This window comes from Amblyomma americanum, chromosome 2 (assembly GCF_052857255.1).
Source record: "Amblyomma americanum isolate KBUSLIRL-KWMA chromosome 2, ASM5285725v1, whole genome shotgun sequence".
Taxonomy (NCBI): domain Eukaryota; kingdom Metazoa; phylum Arthropoda; class Arachnida; order Ixodida; family Ixodidae; genus Amblyomma; species Amblyomma americanum.
Window position 1 is genome coordinate 118,721,221 of NC_135498.1, and position 18,977 is coordinate 118,740,197.

Below are 18,977 nucleotides of genomic sequence, written 5' to 3' on the forward strand. Positions count from 1 at the left end.
TCGGGTTTGTCGAGAACTATGTGCCGACGAACTAATACTGCGAATTGAGCCCCGCGCGTTTCGGCAAGGCTCCTGGCAGCGCATCTACGTGGTTTGCCACTCCGCGCGTCCGTTTCGTGCGTCCGTTTCACCGTACTTAGCAGAGCGATTTGTCTAACGGGCCAGCCGTCGCGCCGAACGGCCGATGGCATTCCGTGGACTCCCCCACAGTGCTCCAACACGCTGTAGCATTCATTTCTTAAAGGCGAGGCTTAAGCGTCCTACAATTTTTTTTACAATGTGAATATAATGCGACTGGGACGAAGAATTTTGCAGTCCACCAAGTCCACGAAGCTTCGGCCCTTCAGTGATAAGGGCACTCGACTGCTGCGCCAGAGTACACGCGATCGATCCAGTCGGCTGAGGCAGCGTTTCGTTAGAGCCTAACCGCAAACGCACCAGTGTGTTGTGCGTTGTCAGTGGAGATTATGTAGTCCCAGATGGTCGAAATGATTCCGGAGCCCTCCACTACGGCACCTTTGTTCCTTCACTCCGTCCTTTATCCCTTCACTCACGCCGTGGTTCAGGTGTCCACGCACACATGTGAGGAAGTTACTGCGTCATTCCCTGCCTTCAAAAGTGTAAATTGTAAATTGGTTATTGGAGAAAGGAAATGACGGAGTATCTCACATCTCGGCGGACACCTGAACCGCACCCTTAGTGAAGGTATAAAGGAGGAACTGACCGAAAAAAGGAAGATATAGGTTCGTAGTGGAGGGCTCCGGAATAATTTCGAGTACCTTTGGATCTTTGACGTGCACTGACCAATTTTTGAAGCGAAAAGCTTCACTATGCTAGTCAACACCGCGCTTCGCGCGAGCCGCCGTATGTCAGAGCACGAGTGACGTCACGCACAACGCAAGTGGCCTCCGCCGACTTCGTCGCCTGACCTTTCGCCGCTGCCGCACGTGACGTCCGCGCGGCGCAGGTGGCCGCTGCCGCGCGCTATGCGCCATCGTTTGACGTTCGCCGCAAGCGTGTGTTCATCGCGGAGGCCGACTATATAACCGCTTGCCAGTATTATAATCACGACTGTATAACCGCTTGACAATATAACCGTGGGCTAAACGGCTGTGCAACAACCCAGTCTAACCCTCTCGCCTTCATCATGCAGATTCTTCTGGTCATCGTTGGCGTGGCCATTTCCGCCCTGCTGTCTGCGCGCCCTGGAACCGCAGTGCTTCCCAAGCATGCTGATGCCGGAAACAGCAACAGCCCCTGCTGCAATCCTACAGTCATGATTTCGCCATTTTCCGGAACGCCCCTCGGGCAACACTGGACACTACCGTATCTCTGGCAAGCGAAACTGCGAGCGACATTGACAGTGGAAGCTATAAAGAAGCAGAGCGCTTCCGCGCCGCTCTCTGGGCTCGGCGGCTGTGCAACCGCACAGTCTAACCTTTTCGCCTTCATCATGCAGGTTGGTAGTTTCTACAGCCTATTTGCTAAGAAAACTAGCTATTATCTCTTGCTACAGCTACCGAGTCCACAGAGATGTATCTGTATTAGTATTGAACTGTCTGTCTGTCTGTCTGTCTGTCTGTCTGTCTGTCTGTCTGTCTGTCTGTCTGTCTGTCTGTCTGTCTGTCTGTCTGTCTGTCTGTCTGTCTGTCTGTCTGTCTGTCTGTCTGTCTAGCTGTCTGTCTGTCCGTCCGTCCGTCCGTCCGTCCGTCCGTCCGTCCGTCCGTCCGTCCGTCCGTCCGTCCGTCTGTCTGTCTGTCTGTCTGTCTGTCTGTCTGTCTGTCTGTCTGTCTGTCTGTCTGTCTGTCTGTCTGTCTGTCTGTCTGTCTGTCTGTCTGTCTGTCTGTCTGTCTGTCTGTCTGTCTGTCTGTCTGTCTGTCTGTCTGTCTGTCTGTCTGTCTGTTACTGCCAGGAAGGAAGAAAGAAAAGTGCACCGGCCTGCTCACTCGCTCAAGCCGAGCCACAATCGCGACCACGTGCAGATAGAAGGAGAGTTTAAAGATCGGATAGAAAGACAGGATAGTAAAGACGCGCTAAAGACAAGGCCGATCCCGGAGGTAGTACAATACCGGGCCAACCGGTGGCGGAAGTGAAGCAACCTTCAAACTCTCCGCCACATTTCCAAAAATAAGTACAACTTGGACCCCTAACAGATACAACACAGGTCTGGACAATCGCCTAAGAACGTCTCGCTAAACGACGCAGCAAAGCCGAGTCTGAAACGCGAGAAGTACTACAGGCTTGTCTCGCTGAACGGCGTGTTTCTCTCTCTTTCTCTCGCTCCGTGGTGTCCACCGAGATATGTGAGACGGTTACTGTGCCATTCACTGTACAAAATATCCAAACAAAGCAAGTGAGACGACGGCGTTCATAGAGTTCATTGGCGTTGACAACTTTGCAAAGGCCGTTCATTTCCACGAAAAGAAAGGAGCACAACCGGCTCCGTATAATGAAAATGATAGCTTATAGGAAAGATGGGGCGCCCGTGTTCTGTGCGACTCAAGATCAACAGGTGGTCTAAATTATTAAGCAGAACTTCACTACGGCAACTCTCTATTTTTTCTTTCACTACACTTTCCTCCTTTCTCTTATGGTGCGGTGGGGTGTCCAAGAAGATTAGACAATTTTTGCGCCGTTTCCTTTCCTGAAGCCCCGCCGCGGTGGCTTAGTGGTTAGGGCGCTCGACTACTGATCCGGAGTTCCTGGGTTCGAACCCGACCGCGGCGGCTGCGTTTTTATGGAGGAAAAACGCTAAGGCGCCCGTGTGCTGTGCGATGTCAGTGCACGTTAAAGATCCCCAGGTGGTCGAAATTATGCCGGAGCCCTCCACTACGGCACCTATTTCTCTTTCTTCTTTCACTCCCTCCTTCGTCCCTTCCCTTACGGCGCGGTTCAGGTGTCCAACGATATATGAGACAGATACTGCGCCATTTCCTTTCCCCCCCAAAAAACCAATTATTAATATTTCCTTAAACAACCTATTTTTCAAAGGCCTATTTTCATTGTACAACACACGCTGTTAATTTTTTTTTTTTGCTGTGCGTCGACAACAGGGATAAGCAAAATGAAGAGTAGCAATAATATCTCCGCTTCGCTTAAATCTCAGATTCTAATTTGACATTGATTAAAACTTCGATGCAACGCCGCCAGTACATAATCAGAGTTGAAAACAAGCAAGGGTTCCGTTTATACTTTGAATTTGTTGAGCGGACGCCTCTTACGGGACCGCTGATATTTTGTGCGCTGATTGCATTAGCTAGCGGTGCCTAATCAAGTAAGCACCGGCTCCATTTGCGCTCTGGAGTCCGTTGGTATCACGTACACGAGCTTGATCATGTTGATGTTCGGCACCACTTGGCTTTGTAACCAATTGTCTCAGCCAGGTATATTATGTGCAGCCAAGTACCCTTGTTTGTACGCTCTGATTTGGTGTGGCGGTCAAACTTCTCTTTCTGTATTTAATAAGCGTACGTAGCTATGTGCTGTGCGATGTCAGTGCACGTTAAAGATCCCCAGGTGGTCGAAATTATTCCGGAGCCCTCCACTGCGGCACCTCTTCTTTCCTTTCTGCTTTCACTCCCTCCTTTATCCCTTCCCTTACGGCGCGGTTCAGGTGTCCAACGATATATGAGACAGATACTGCGCCATTTCCTTTCCCAAAAAAACCAATTATTATTATTAGCTATGGCTAGCCAGCCCGTCTTTATAAACATCACTATTTAAATTCACCTTGCAAATATGGCGTGATAGTCTTAAAGTGTTCGTGTGATCGCAAGGGGATTTCTTGGCGCACCATTACGCAGATATCGGCAGGTTTTCACGTGGCATCACAACCTGCTGTATTACATGTTATCGCACGTAATCCGAGCCGCTAATTATCGGCCCTTAAAACTAAGTTTTCATTTAGCGTCATTGTGCACGTTGCTGTGCGACGTGCAGTACAAATCCACTGTTTATCTTCTTGAACGAACACCCTCATTGGTGAAAAAGGTTTGCCTCGCTCCCGACCGAAGAGACTCCGGTTCGCTCACGCTTGACAACCTTTTAAAGCGAAAGATTTACCACGGCCGCTCAATTGCAACGCACTTGGTGCCATTGGGCGGCGGTGGATTTACTATCCACGCGGCTCCCATTTCGCTGCGTCTCTACGAATGACCTTGAACACGAGGAGCGGAGGACGCACCACGTGACTCGCAGCAGCTGCAGTCACTCGCTCCGACGCCGTCGCGGCGGTTGAGCACTCCCTATCCACCGTCTCGCTATGGACGAAGCAAGTCAGCTGGAGCCGACGTCTTCGAGAGTGGGTACTCGCAGACGTCGGGCCGAGTCTGATCACCCGGTCGACACTACCAGCTGGTCGAGGGATTGAGCAATCGACAGGGAGCGTAAACGCGCTAAACCGCCAAGCGAAAGGAACAGAGGGCGGGAACTTCGCCTGGCTCGACGACGAGCGAAAGATGCCGAATGAAGACTGCGACGAGCCTTGTTAGCACCCGCGGCGGAGAGTGGCGAGACACTGGAAGCGAGTTCTCGCAGTGCGGAACCCGCAACGATCCACGTGGTCCGTCTGTCTGTCAGACTTTGTTTCGGCCCTAAGAAACTTAGATAGTGACCTCACCTGTAATCCGTGCTTTCTCTTGCATAGCTAGGGTTATCTGAGCTAAGCGGCAGCCATTTTTTTCTTTGCAGCGAACCTGTTTTTCTACGTCACTACACCCATTTCACGAATTTGAATTTCCCAGTTGCTCCGATGCCGGGTTTTCCTGAGAACGGGACCATTAACATTTTTGCTTTAAGCGGTAATGCGTTGTTAGTCAGCGCCTTGATGTCTTCTAAAATCAAGAATGATTGATATCGGTCATATTTTATTGCAGTCGACAGGCGTAAATGTATTTCGTTTATTTTCGTAAAGCTGCTTACTAGTAGTAACAACTAGCTCTGCTTGCAATCCACTTTGTGAGATAACTTACTCTGACTTTATAAAACCCAGTTAGACGGCTGTACCTCTCGATTGCCGTAGACATCTCAATGGCACCGTGAAGGGGGTAAATTGGAAAAGAACTACATGTAAGTTCGCTCCGTCTCCGTTGACACAGAACACAGATCAGTGGACGCGATCTTGCTCTACGTTTCCTTCGCCTACAAACCACAGATGAGGAGGCAACCCCGTGGAACCCTCACCTCGTAAATGGCAGAGAGGCCGTGACAACGCTCGACGCAATGTTGCAGGACGTCACCAATGAGGACCACCTCGACGTCGCTGCCTACCTGCACTCCACTCTAAGCACGAATAGGCCTATATGAGAGTAAGAAAGGGCGTATGCTTCCTAGGAAATTTTTTATAGGTAAAAACCAGATATGTGGGTTAAGAGACAAGGAGGGCAATGTCATTAGCAATGTGGATAAGACAGTTAAAGTAGCCGAAGAGTTCTACACAAATCTGTACAGCAGCCAATGCGATTAGAACGTTAATGATAAAGACAGTAGCACGCACCATTGCGGCATCCCGCCAGTAATGAGAAAGGAAGTAAAGAAAGCATTAGCAACAGTGCAGAGGGGAAAAAGCAGCTCGCTAGGATCAAGTAGCAGAAGATCTCTTGAACGACGGAAGGCAGATTCTGCTACAAAGGCTATCCACCCTGTATACGCAATGCCTTACGACCTCGACCGTACCACAAGCTTTAAAGCATGCAAACATTATACGAATGGAGACGCCAAGGACTTGAAAAAATTACCGACCGATCAGCTTACTGTCCGTTCTCTACTAGGTATTTACTAAGGCAATCACTAATAGAGTCAGGACAACCTCAGACTTTAATCAACAAACTTATCAGGCAGGCTTTAGTAAAGGATATTCAATAACAGATCATATTCACACTCTAAATAAAGGGATAGAGAAATGCACAAAATATAAACAACCCCTACATATATCCTTCATTGATTACGAGAAAGCATTTGACAAAGTGGGAACCTCAGCACTCATACAGGCATTGCATTATCAAGGCGTATAAGAGCCTTATGTAAAAATACTGGACGAATTATACTAGAACTGCACACCTACCATAGTCCTCCGTAGAGTGAGCAATTAAATTCCGATAAGGAAGGGCGTCAGGCAAGGAGACACGTTCTCGCTGATGCTATTCACCACCTGTCTGCAGTTGGTATTACGAGGCCCGAATAGAGAACAGCTGTGGACAAGAGTTAATGGAGAATACCTAAATAATCTGCGATTCGCTAATGACATTGCCTTGCGGAGTCACTCAGGAGATGAAGTGCAAATCATGATCAATGAGTTACATAGAGCAGAAAGGTGGGTCTAAAAATTAACCGGCAGAAAACCAAAGTAATGTTCAACAGTCCAGCAAGGAAGCAGCAGTTCACAATTCGCAGCGAGGTGCAGCAAGTGGTAAAGAATCTACTTAGGGCAGGTAGTGGCAGCTAATCCGCATCACGAGAGGGAAATAACTAGAAAGGTAAGAATTGGGTGCTGCGCATGCGGCAGGTTTTCTCAAATCATGAATAGCAGATTACCAGTATCCCTCAAGAGAAAAGTGTACAACAGCTGTACCTCACCCGTACTCTCCTACGGGGCGGAAACGTGGAGGCTAATGAAAATGGGTAAGCTTTATTTAAGGATGACGAATCGAGCCATGGAAATAACAATGATAGGTGATTATGCTATGAGTCCGGAAGCGGGCGTAGTGGGTAAGGGAACAAACGCGTCTTAATTACATCCTAGTCGAAATCAATAGAGAAAAATGAGCTTGGGCAGGGCATGTACTGCGACGGCAAGATGACCGCTGGTCCTTAAATGTAACGAAGTGGATTCCAAGAGAAAGCAAGCGTAGCAGAGGGAGGCAGAAAGTTAGGCGGCAGGATGAGATTATGAGGCTTGCAGCCATTGTGTAGGCGCAGCTGGGAAAGGAGAGGGTTAATTGGAGAGACATGGGAGAGGCCTTTGTCCTGCAGTGGGTGTATTGATGATGACGAAGCTGCGCTCTAGAGCACTCCCTTTTATAATGGGAGTGTGCTTGAGGACACCCGACTACAATTCAGCACCGTTATGTTTATATCGTGCAGACAGCGGAAGAACCACGACGTCATGCGTGGTTGAGCACTCGAGACGAGTAGCGCGCCGACCATTGACATTACAATCTTCGTCGGCGCCACGCAGAATACAAGCCAGCTGACCAAGTCTGAGTTTCGACATCCAGTTGTCACGGTGGACTCAGTGAAAACGTTTTCGCCGCTACTGCGGGCCGTAGAAGATGATTCGCCTGCTATGTCAGCGTGACTCTCAAGTTGTTCTTAATGGAGTGACGTAATCCGAGCGACGCCGAACCCGAGGAGAAGTTGTGCGCGTCGTGAGTCGAAAGCCATTTTATGAGCTCTTATGTAACCATGCGTTCAAGCTCATGCACTTTATTTCAAGGCGAAAGCTTTATATGTTCCATTGATTCAAAGCTGCTAGTTGTCGGCGTCAGAGGACAAAAGATTGGAAATCCAAGGAGATGGCATGGAGTAGAGAAAGGGACAACTTTATTTCCCACAGGTGCAGCCAACGAGAACAGGTGGGTCCTGTGCGGCCCCCATGGTGGGGGCGACGTACTGGGCCCATGAAATGAGTGAAAGTTGCGTGGTCTTATGCGGCTTGTTGAAGAGCTGGTCCCAGCATTCCGCGGAGGGAGCTGGCAGGAAGGCCCGAGGGGAGGGTTATTTTCGCATCCCCAGAGGATGTGCGCCTGAGTGGCGGACGATCCTTTCTGTCAATTTGGGCATGTGGGGTCGTATTTCCCAGTGGTGATCAGTGGTAGTGATGAGTGGCTGAGAAAGAGCATCTGCTATCTTCGGAGCAGGGTGGCTATGCTCTGCCGAGGTCGTGTTGGAGAAGCGGGAAAGGGCGTCACGTCTTTTTATGAACATAGGTTATATCGGCACAAGTCGGGGGGGGGGGGGGGGGTTCAGCGAGTGCTCCAGGATGCGTGGCGCGGCCGCCGGGATTGTTAACCCTCGGGCAAGTCGGCCGGTCACTTTCTTACCAGCCTGTTATTCGTCAGTGGTGTAGGCAGGGGTTTATTATTTTTCAATTTTTTTTAGGTTGCCCAAACCTCATATATGTCCCTTCGTTACCACAGTTGACCTCATGGGCGGGTACCCAGATTAGGTTAATTTTGCGGTCGGGACTGCAGCCGCGCAGAATGCTTGAGGCGGCAATGAAGATGCAGCCTGCCGATTAGTTTAGGATTGCTCGTTTTCAGTCACCGGGAACTGTGCGCGTACAGCGGTCAGCGATAGCCAGCGCTATCGCTTCTGCTGCGGCGGGGGGACGGGGCGCACACCGCGGCGGCGGAGATAAGTGTAGATCGCGGCGTGGTTGCACGGACTACGTAGGTTGCACCTTGCCTTTCCGCGCCCGTTTGTGTAGTGTGTTCGTGGGAACGATAGAAATCATCCAGTTCTCGGGCTTCGTATGTGGCAAAAAAAGGCGGGTATGTGGCAGGTAGTGGAGTGGGAATCGACTGGAGCAACTTCGGAGCGAGGACGCATTACCGCACTGTAAACCAAGTTACAGACTTAAGGGTGCAATACAGTGTCTGTAACTAACACCCTTCAAAAAGGATAACTTTAGGTAGCAAAGCCTCCTTATACAGGGCACTTTTCTCACAACTCCGCCCTTCTTTACCCGATGTATTGGAAGGTGGTTTACGTAACTTACACTCTAATATAATGGGTGTAGCAGTCACACTTCACCTTTAACACCCTTTTCAATTTTTCACTTTTATGCCGCGTTATTCATTTTAGGCTTTCCACTGTATTTTGAGTAGCAATGTGAAGCTGTTCAATATATTGCATTTTATCAGTTGACATTTTAGCCACCCACGCATGTAATATGTGCTAGAGACAATAGCTTGCCTTTTGCTTTCCATTATGAATGCCCAGAACATGATAAGAGCATTCAGGAAAGGTCAGGCACATTACACTGCATGCTCCGGCAAACATTTATTGATGTGAACCAGCAAAGGCAACTTGGTGCATACTAACAAACCATCAGACAATGCACTTTTACTCAGTCACATAAACATCCAGAAATTGGAGTTCGAATATGAAACAAAAGTTGCAGGCTCCTGGTTTGTAGCTCCTGTCGAACACGCAGTACGCACCCGTAAATGCATTTGCACTCTTGACAGCATCACCGACATGTTCTCTCCTGTAAAAGAAAAGTAAAAGTTGCACTTTCTACAAATGATAGCTTTGGTGCCATGTACTAGTTGTCAAATTTAGGGCAGTGCATGTTGTCACAAGGGGCTTGAAAAAAATTGTTTGGACACTTCAAAAGCACTAAAAGATTACTCGAGTTCTCCATGCCAAATCTATGTCAATCTCCCATGCCATATTTGTAAAGCAGAATGTCATAATACTAGAAAACACCGCCTTCCATATAAAAAGAATTCTTGACCTCATGATGTGACAGACAGAAAGAAAGAGAACATGGCAAACGGATGTCAAACTGGTGCCTCAAGTTTATTTTCTAAGCAGTTATTTCTGCTTTACATATGTCTATCGTTCAACTTTTGTGTGAATTTCCTTGCTTCTTTTCTTTTGACTGTACTCCATTGATTTTTTATTTAGCTAAAGAGAGAAAGGGGTTGAGAAGGAAAGGCAGCCACACCTACTTGGGTGGGCATAGTGTAGGGCCATGGTTTCCATGAAGGCATAAAGCCAGCAGTGGTCAATCCTGTTCCATCTGCCGTACCCTACAATGTCATGCTAGAATTTCCAAGCGGATCATCTACAAGCTCATGAGAATCAGTTGATGCCACTAGCGGGGGCGATGGACAACACCATCAGCGCTTTCCACTTATCTCGCGCCTTTCCGACCCGCTGACATGTGTTGCACGACCTTACCAAACGCTCCATGTCCTTAAAACATCCAGACAATAGTATTCCTGCAAAAGCCTCTGCTTTGTATTCCTGATTCTCAGGTTGTATGACCAAGAATTGCCATGGAAAAGTCGTAGTAAGTCTTGTCGGTATTTCTGCGAAACGACTAATTGGTCTCGCCTCACCCCACGACTATTCTTGTAGCATTTAGGTAGTTTTCCTGAAACTGCGGCTTCGGTTGTAAGCGTACCGAAAGGGCCCTCAATTACCACTGTCGCGATAGGCAAGCATACGCTTTGTTCTTCCACTACCTGTCAGATCCATACACATTTTTCTGCGTAATCGGATGGTGACGCATACAACAGATGGACAACATCCATCGTTGCAGCTGAGTTGCTTCCCGTTCACTAGCAGGCTATGCGAGTGAAGTCGCAACAGCTTCATGTTTTCATCGCAGTTCTGACATACGGGAGCGCAACCTTTTCTTTTTCACAGTTCACTTCTATGTGACCCTGCTCATTGCATCTGTAGCAAGAGAGCGGCCTCCTAGCCTGAAACGAGACTTTTTCTTTCTGCGCTTTGGCCACTTTTGCACCGTTCTCATTGTCTTCCCTTTTTTCAGCTTTATCGGAAGAAACTTTTCTTTCGTCTTTCTCAACTGTAGAGTTCCCAAAGTGCCACCCGTGATGGTAATGCATACTTCTCCCGAAAATACGGGTCATATCAACTCTAGTGTTTTTAAACAGCTGGCGCGAAGCGAACTCCTCAGTTTGTTCTGTAGCTTTGGTAGCAAACGTTACATTGTCGCGGTCCAGTAGCCAATTTCTTTCCTCTTCAGAGAGGCAGTTGTAAAACTGCTCCAACAACATCCTCTCCACAAGAGCCTGTCGGTCACTATAGGACCCGGTGCGCTTAAACCATTCGACCAAGTTAGTTTGCAGCTTGTACAAAAGAATCGCGATGGCTCTTGTCCCTCGATTTCTTAGCTCCCTGAAATCACTGCGTGAACGATTCTGCGCTAAGTATACTTTCGTAGAAGGCAAGCCTTGACCTTCTCGTAGTTGTCCGCGCCCTCCTTGCTGAGCCGCGCGACAACCTCCGATGCCTCGCAGGGCAGTACAGTCAGTAGCCTTTGATACTAAGTCTATCAACTGAAGGACAGTGCCGCATGTTCGTCCAAAATTTGCTAGATAGAGACAGATATCCCCTGACACCACATATGGCTGCATGTTCCTAGACATATTGAACTCTACCTCCTCGTTGAGAAGCGGTACCGCTTGCTGAAGACAATTGCCCGACCTCTTGATCAACTCCACTTCTGACTTACGGAGCTCTATTGCCCGTTCCTGTTTTATTGCTTCATTCTCTCTTTCACGTTCACGCCTTTTCTGCTGTCTGAGCTGCTCTTCCATTTTTTGTTCAATGATGTTCCACGCCTCACTGAGCTCCTCATCATCTGCCCCCAAATCAGTGATTGCCTGAATAATCATGGGTTTTCGTGCAAAATACTTTTGTATCGATCCCCAATTCCTCATACAAAAGCAACAGATCCGGCTTCTGCAGCTTTTGTAGGTCCACTATGCTTCTGAGTCTAGGCTATTTCCAAAACAACTATGCCAAAATACCAACCCTCGATGATTAAAGCACATGTTTCTACCAGTTCTAAATTTTAACCCTCATTTAGAATCTGGTCCACATCAGAGGAAAGCCAAGCACTCACCCACACATGTGATCATGTTCTGAGACAGCTGCTCTCTCGTTGGCTGACCGTTTTTGCCGCTTGTAGGTTCCGATCTCACCGCTGGTCACCAGTTTTCGTGGTGCAGGGGCTCACTCGAACCCGGGCGCCTTCGGGTAGGGTGTCCGAGTCTTCGGGCTGAGGAAATATGGAACTTGAAGTTTGGGAAAACGAAAAAGAAGGGGGTTTACTGGCACTTTGAAGAAACTTTTACATAATTGCATAATTTACATAACTTATATAAGAGCAAACAGTCAAATGGTAAAAGTCCATAGCGTCGAGCGACTGGATAAGGCTTGTCGTCAGGGCCCAGAGCAATCGTTCGCACTCAGGTCGCCTGTTAAATATCCAAAGGCTCCGCCCCTCCACAAGTCGGCGGCTCATTAAACACGTGGCACTGATCGATAGAATTACACAGCACATAGCACGCAGAGGCACTCCTGGGAATGGGCGTGGAGGATTCGAGGGGTCCGCTGCTACCTCGCTCAGAAGAGCGGGTCGTCTCTGTGTCACCACTTCGCGCACATTTGCGTGCGCTCCCAGGCACCCTTAGAGCGTGTGGGGGTAGCGGTCTCGGTCACAGAGGAGATGTCCTGGACTCAGCGTGGCAAGCTCAGCCGGAGGCCAGCTACCAAGTGACAAGGGGGTTGGTCATTTGGTGCCTGGCTTTCGCCGGTCGCAACCCAGAGAATGGGTCGGAGCCAAAGGTTCCCAAAACAAAACAGTTTATACGGCTATGAGGCGATACAGAGGAATTTACAATCACTCCTACTAGCACAAAGTGATTTACAAACACAATGCAACTCATGCAAAGGCACAATCGAGAGAGATTACAATTACACAGAACCTTTGCACCTAAAGTGCACTAACACAGAGAGAGACAAACACAATTTGTTCACCGGGCACTGCGACAGTCCGACGACCTGAGGAGCACGACGGGGCCGATCCGCAGACTGGCGGACGTTGCCTCGCTGGTCCGTGGCTGGGCGGTGGTCTCCCGGGAGTCGAGCGGGCGCGCTTCTCGGAAGCTTAAACGGCGGCTCGGGATAACAGACAGCGGTTGCAGCCCCTCATTTATAGGCGCAGCCCGCCTCTGTTCTTCGCGCTAAGACAGGCGCGCACATACAGGCAGTATGAACTGCACAACCTCCTTCTCCTTCTCGTGCCGGGAGCGCGACCCCATTGGTCGAGCGCGGACACCGTCTTCCAGACATTTCTGGTTCCATCTCGCGTGCGAAGACGCCAGCGCGAGAGTGAAGAGGGGAGGGTGCCACTTTACCGCGGAGAAGGTCACGCCCTCTCCGTTGACAACGAGCAGAAACTTCGACATTCTTGAGAGGAGGGACGCTGAGCGGACGCTGAGCGGACGTGTTCCGCATGAGCTCCCGCCTTGAGACCGTTTTTCGGTGGAACGCGCTGTGCCTTGGTCTTGCTTTTTTGTGGAATCGTCTGCAGGAAGTTGCCCTGTACCTGTGGACACCATATTTTGCAAGTGTTCCCCCTTTTAGGGGTTTTCTTCACGATTTGTACTCGACCAAGGTGCGGCAAAATTAGGCCTAATCTATAGGCCGAGCCGACGCCTACGGCGCCGGGCTCCAGGGCCGTGCCTTGTGGTAGTGGGCCTTTGCGAGGCTAAAGATGATGGAGTATTCCGTTGAGGGAGAATCTATAACGCCCGAAGAATTCGAGGCGGGAGAATGGGCCTGGGTTTTGAAGGCGCAAGATCGCTTCAAGAAGACTGTGTACGGGGACCACACCGAAAGTAGGCCTAGCGAGAAACAGGCGGGCAGCGACGGGCGCCAGACGCACGGAGCAGCCCAAGTCAAGCGGGGGAAAGCGCCGGTGTGGAAGAAACGGGGACCGTTTCTTCAGATGCCAGCCAAGGATTTCAAGGTTGTGTGCCGGCCCAAGAATTGGGACTGGAGCATAGTGACGCCGAGGGAGCTCGGATGTGCACTGAGAGTGGCAGCGAAGCTGACGAACGCGACTGCGGTGGAAGAAGACCTGGTGCGGGTCAATGAGAGAAACAACACGATGACGGTGAGCACGCCGTGTTTGAATCGTAGTGGGGCATATGCGAATGTCAAGACGCTCCAGCTGGGCGGTCGTGACCTTGCGGTTTCGGCGTACGTGGCGGTGCCGGAGAATTCTGTGCGCGGAGTAATTTACAATGCGTACAACGGATGCCCACTGGCAGAAATTCGCGCAGGATTCTTGAATTGGAATGAAGACATGGAAATTTTGGATGCCAGACCTTTGGGCAAGTCAAAGGCGATTCAGATCACGTTCGGGGGGAAGCGCGTTCCCCGGCAAGTCATCTATTAGAACTGTCTGTACGCTGTGATCCCATATAGAGAGTTAGTCGAGACCTGCTATAACTGCAGACGAGTGGGACATCGGGCGGACGTTTGCTATCGTCCGAAGACTAACTTGTGTCGCCGCTGCGGGAAAGAACATCCTGCACCACCGGAGGGAGAGTCGCTGACCTGCACGCCGGACTGCATCGTGTGTCATGGGGCGCACAGCACGGGAAGTCGGAACTGCAAGTTTCGCCTAGCCCGTCAGCAGCCGACGGGTCTGCAGCAGAGCAACGAGGACAAGAGCCAGACGGGCAAGGAGGAGCGGCGTTCGAGGCCCAGGAAGCGGTCATCTAGCGGTGCGAGAGGCGATAGCAAGAGCAGGAACCGGTCAGCTTCCTTCCCGCCACTGCCCGGACCCGAGCCTGGCAAAGGAGGAGGGCAAGGTTCCGGTCATGGAAGAAGCCCATGTGCCACGAGGAAAAAGGTGAGCTGGCCCAACGCGGGCTCCCAAAATGAGACTGCTCGAGAGAAGGAGCTACAAAGGCAGGTGCTGCAGCAAGCCGAAACTATCAAAAAGATGGAAGCTAGGATAGCAGAGATGGAACGCGCGCTTAAACCCGGCAGAGTAGACAGGGTACAGACGCCGTTGGCCCAAGCCCCACAGCAAGCGGCGCAGGCGAACGCTTCTCGCGTGTACGATAACACAGCTATGGAAGTGGAGAAAGTGGAGAATCGGAGGACGGTCAAAAGGCCACCTCCGGCAGATGAGGGAGCTCGTGCAAAGAGAGTAGCAGAAACTTCTGCGGCGGACACGCCGCAGCCAGTATTTACAGTCACTTGTCTTAAGAGAGACATGCTTACCCTTGCGGAGAGAGCAGGAAAACTGGAAGAAAGACAGGATAGGCTGGATCGCCGGGTCGACAGGATAGAAGCTAGACTAGGCAACATTGAGGAGCGTCTTGATGCCTTCACCACTGACATGCGGGGTTTCCAGACCCAGGTAATGGACATGTTTAAACAGCTAAATGCTATGCTAGAGGTTAGATTGCCTCCCGTAATCGGCCAAGAGCCGATGTTAGGGAACCTAGGGCTTCACCATGGCCCCTCGCCAGCAAATTGAGGTTTGGCAGTGGAACTGCAGGGGCTTCCGTCGCAAGCGGGGGAACCTGCAGTTGCACATACAAAATCTGGATAGTAAGCCGGACATTATAGCTTTGCAGGAGGCTAGCGGCTCGGTGAAATTACCGGGATTTAAGACATTTACACCACCAGAGATTGATCGAGGGGGCGTATTGAGCGTCTTCACGGCCGTGTTAGTCCATCGCAACACCACAGTGATTCAGCATACCATAGATAGCAGCAGGGAGGACTACGTCCTGCTGGAGATTTTGCCCAAAAGAAAGGACGATAAGAGTCTATTTGTTCTTAATGTATACTCTTCTCCAAAAGATAAGGGGGTGGGCCTGCCAGACCTTCTGATAAAGACGCAACGGCTAGCGGCTAGGTCTCAACTCATCGTGGTGGGAGATTTCAATGCGCCTCATCCGGAGTGGGGCTACATCCGAGCCAGCCCGAAGGGAAATAAGCTTTGGCATGTTGCCCAGGACCTGCGATGGACGATCTTAAACAACCCGCTAGATCATACCAGGATAGGCAACAGCGTAAGCATAGACACCTCTCCAGACCTCACATTTGTGAATGGTATCAGGGATGCACAGTGCGTAAACACGGGACAGCCACTGGGAAGTGATCACTATATCCTTTCCACGATATTTAGTGCTGCTAAGCACAAAGACACGGTGAAAGGAACTCGAGTGACGGACTGGGACCGATTTCGGCAATACAGGAATGACATAGTGAACGGGGAAATCGAGGACTTAGGAGCCTGGATTGACACGCTCAAGCAGGCCGTGAAGAGTACCACAGAAGAGGTTCCGACGGAGGAGGAGGGCTTTACGGCTGACTCTAGATTGTTACACATGTGGGAAGCACATGCGAGTCTCCTTCGGAGGTGGAGGAAACAAAGGCATAATGGTGTCCTCCGTAGGAAGATGGCCAAGCTAGAACGAGAAATCGAAGCCTACACATTGGAGTTGCAGTGTCAACAGTGGGGGCAGATTTGTGACCCGATGAATGGGCAATTCGGATGCAAAAAAACATGGCAGTTGTTGAGGCACCTTTTAGACCCGGCCGCAACCAAATCTGCGCAAAAGGGGCAAATGGCTAGGTTAGTGCATCGGTATCAAGGCACGATTGGGGAATTTATACATGAACTCCGAAGTCATTACATAAACAGAGAGGCGGGCGGTTGCTTGCCGGATTACTTGGGATAGGAAAACCTTGAATTGGATGCAGACTTTACGGTGGCGGAAGTGGAGTTTGCAATGGGCCAGCTTCGTACCACGTCAGCAGCGGGTCCAGACGGGGTTACTAATAAAATGCTGAGGAACCTGGATTTCAAGTCAGTGGGGGTACTCACGAATTTGATGAATAAATATTGGGCGGCCGGGGAGATTCCGCCAGGGTGGAAACATGCTAGGATTACATTTATACCTAAACCAGGGAAGAAGCTCTGCATTGAGAATCTGCGTCTCATCTCGCTAACGTCGTGCTTGGCCAAATTGATGGAGCATGTGGTCTTGAACAGGCTTCAGGGTTATGTAGAGGACAATGAGTTGATACCTGAAACAATGATTGGCTTCAGGGCTAATTTATCGACGCAGGACGTCATGTTACAGCTCAAAAAAGACGTGGTTGATCCTGTGTACGGCACGGGCACCAAGGCTATCTTGGGGCTCGACCTCACTAAGGCCTTTGACAATGTTACCCATGAGGCAATATTGAGGAACCTATCAGACATAGGACCGGGGGGTAGAACCTTCCGGAACATCATATCGTTTCTGGAGGGTAGGACTGCGGAGATTGTAGTCGGAGAAATGAAATCGGATCCCTTCCCATTGTGGGGCAGGGGGACACCGCAAGGGTCGGTATTATCGCCCTTCCTATTTAATCTCGCCTTGATCAAGATACCACCCAGGCTGCAAGGGATATCGGGACTTAAACATACATTTTATGCGGATGACATTACTCTATGGGTAACAAGAGGCAGTGACGCACAGTTGGAAGAAACTCTACAACAGGCGGTGGATATTGTGGAGGAGCTAGCAGGGGAAGCAGGACTCTCGTGCTCTCAGCCCAAGTCCGAGCTTTTTGTTCTGAGGGATAAACCAAGAGGGATACATGCGAGGCACTATACGCCGCCACCACCTTTAGAGGTGAAAGTGGGGGGAGTACCGGTCGCTGAGGTCCAAACGATTAGGATCCTGGGTATGTATCTGCAGACTAACAAGAAGAATAGCGAGTCCTTGCAAAGGCTTAAAAATACGGTCAATGCTACCGTGCGGCTAATCAGGAGAATCGCCAATCGTAAGAGAGGTGTTAAGGAAAAAGACTTGTGTAAGCTAGTGCAGGCATTTGTGCTCAGTAGAATAGTGTATGCGACGCCTTATTTGAAGTTGGACACGACGGAAAAAGGAAAGGTGGAGCCTATGATTAGGCAGGCGTATAAAGCGGCCCTTGGGTTGCCTCAAAATGCGTCTACCGAAAGGCTGCTGGGATTAGGGGTGCACAACGCCCTAGAAGAACTACGGGAGGCGCACTTGGTGATGCAGCTCGGTAGGCTTTCAAAAACAAAAGCAGGAAGGGACATATTGGAAAGGATCAGCATTGGAGTTGACGTTCCAGCCGGTGACACGAAAATTCAGATGAGGCGGGAAATGCACAAGGGCTTGTACATAAAACCTTTGCCCAAGAACGTGCATCCAATACATCATGAGGACCGCAGTATGGCAAGAGCCAAAGCTTTACATGCTAAGTACGGGAAGTACAACGGTGCAGTATATGTAGATGTCGCCGAGTATAAGGACAAGGATGCATTTGCAATTGCGGTGGTGGACGGGCGAGGACGCTTGATCGCCTCTGGATCAGTCAAAACCCGCTCCCCAGAAACTGCAGAGGAAGCGGCGATAGCACTAGCTATGACTAGTAGAAATGCTGACCTGATCTTCAGCGATTCAAAAACAGCCATCCGAAATTTGGCGAGGGGCAGAATATCTGTCACAGCGGCGCGGTTGCTGAATCGGGCCACGGAGCGAGGGATTACGGAGACGGAAATTGTCTGGGTACCTGCACACTCTGGGAGGTGCGAGGTTTCGTCAGCCGAGTAGGTGAGCTGGACGTCCCGGGAAGGTCCACGAGAGATGGGCTGGTATCCTTTCATGACATTACTAATCATTTCCGACTTGAGCGGAGGATTTACCCACCCCCGGACAAGCAATTGGTGAAGGCGCAGGAATGCGCCTGGCGACGATTGCAGACTAGATGTTTCTTCAACCCATACGTATTGAGCAAAATCTACCCGGACATTCAGGCGGAGTGCAAATGGTGTCACGAATTGGCAACCTATGACCACATATTATGGAGCTGTAGCATAGCACCGCCACCGGCGGACATTATGCGTGATCCTTCCCTCGAGCAGTGGGAGGCCGTGTTGGCCAGCTCAGACCCGGTCGTCCAGACCAGGGCCGTGGAGTGGGCCACCCAGGTCGCCGTCAGCCATGGGTTGATGGCCATCTGACACGGAATCGTCCACACATGCTCTCTGACGAAAATAAAGTTTTTCCATCCATCCATCCACACCGACATTCTTGAGAAATCGACGCCGCGCGTGGCTGTGATTACTTTGGCGCGCCACCGGCGAGCTTTGTGAGAAGCGTACGCAAGGTTTACGTGCTCTTGGGGGGTCCTTTCCCGCTGTTTTTTTTTTATTTTACCGCGCACGGGTGTGATTGCGTACGCGCAGCGAGTTTTTTTTTCGAATATGCGCCGAATTTTGCGACACTCTGTCAAAAACAGGTGATTCATGCGGGTGCTGCGGTCACTGTAGCGGCGGGCCACAGGTCGGCTCCTGTCAGTCAATGCTAAACACTGGAAGGCATCGTGCCCTCTTCCCTCTGCTGTCTTGTCCATCGTTAATCACGTCTCGCGGCGAACCAGAC

At 50.3% G+C, this 18,977-nt stretch overlaps 1 pseudogene; it reads right to left on the bottom strand.

Moving 5' to 3' along the window:
* Positions 1-2,035: 2,035 nt before the first annotated feature.
* LOC144122319 (U2 spliceosomal RNA) lies at positions 2,036-2,190 on the bottom strand (annotated as a pseudogene).
* Between the last annotated feature and the right edge of the window lie 16,787 nt (positions 2,191-18,977).